The sequence below is a fragment of the Mytilus californianus genome, unplaced genomic scaffold (genome assembly GCF_021869535.1).
Source record: "Mytilus californianus isolate M0D057914Y unplaced genomic scaffold, xbMytCali1.0.p SCAF_2, whole genome shotgun sequence".
Classification (NCBI taxonomy): Eukaryota; Metazoa; Mollusca; class Bivalvia; order Mytilida; family Mytilidae; genus Mytilus; species Mytilus californianus.
Window position 1 is genome coordinate 89,663,599 of NW_026262668.1, and position 1,276 is coordinate 89,664,874.

A 1,276-nucleotide genomic window follows, 5' to 3' on the forward strand; every position below is an offset into this window, starting at 1 on the left:
GTGGCCGGATGCGGCCATTTCGCGTTTTCTCCTTTCACTTTCACGCGAAATCGAGAAATCGAAAAATCGGAAAATCGAGAAATCGAGAAATAGAGGAATCGGATAATCGAGAAATAGAGAAATAGAGAAATCGGGAAATCGGGAATTCGAGAAATCGAGAAAGCGAGAAATCAAGAAAGCAAAAACGAGAAAACGCGAAGGCGAAAACGCGAAAACGGGAAATAGATTTCTCGATTTCGCGTTTTCGCTTTCTCGATTTCCCGATTTCCCGATTTCTTGATTTCGCTTTCTCGACTTCCCGATTTCCAGATATCTCAATTTCCCGATTTCTCGATTTTGCTTTTCTCGATTTCTCGATTTCGCGTTTGCAAATTGAAAGGAGAAAGCGCGAAAACGCGAAAAGGCGAAATGGCCGCATCCGGCCACCATAGAAAACAATTATCGTTTATTTCAATTGAAGAGATAAACCTCATTTCCACGACGTCATTTTTAAAAACGCTAAGTACAATAGTTATCAATAGGAGTGAATTTCAAGAAAAGTTTCTACAACCAACACAATTCATTACTCTAAGAATAGGGAATGTGTCTTTTATTTGAAAATCAATGTTCATTGGCTAATTCTTCAAATAATTCTTGACAAAATAATCCTCAACATAGTTGGTGCCTGAAAGGGGGCATGCCATGGAATATGATGCAATATCCTCTAACTTCACGTCCCTCTATGTAGATATGTCCTCTTACCAACTAATTCTAAAACTTGGAATAAAGCATTTCACAGTTACAAATAGGATACAGTCTGGTCCGATCCACACGTTTTTCGGGATATTGAAATATATTGAGGTCAATTTAAAACTAAATTTTACGACAAATATATTTCAATTTATTGAATTTTGTCTTCAACAATCACCACGATCACCCAAAACTATTATCAGTGCATCTTTATAGCGTGTTAATTTATCTTGCACATTTTACAAATGTACGTTAACGATCATGCAAGCAGAAAATGGAGTTGTCAATTGTTTGGACTACAAAAGGAAGAAATAAGTAGCCTAATTATGATAGTCTTTCAAAAAACTGAGGACAAATAGTTCTGCTTATGTTCTTCAAGTTTTGAACGAAATATTCTGAGGTACATTGAAAATCTGAGTGGTTAGAATGTATTGTCATTCAACATTCTCGAACTGCCAATCAGCATTATGCTTATTTGGACTATTTACACATAGGAAGTTCTGCTTTATCGAAACATTTTACGGGTAATTTTACAGCATTCTGTTTC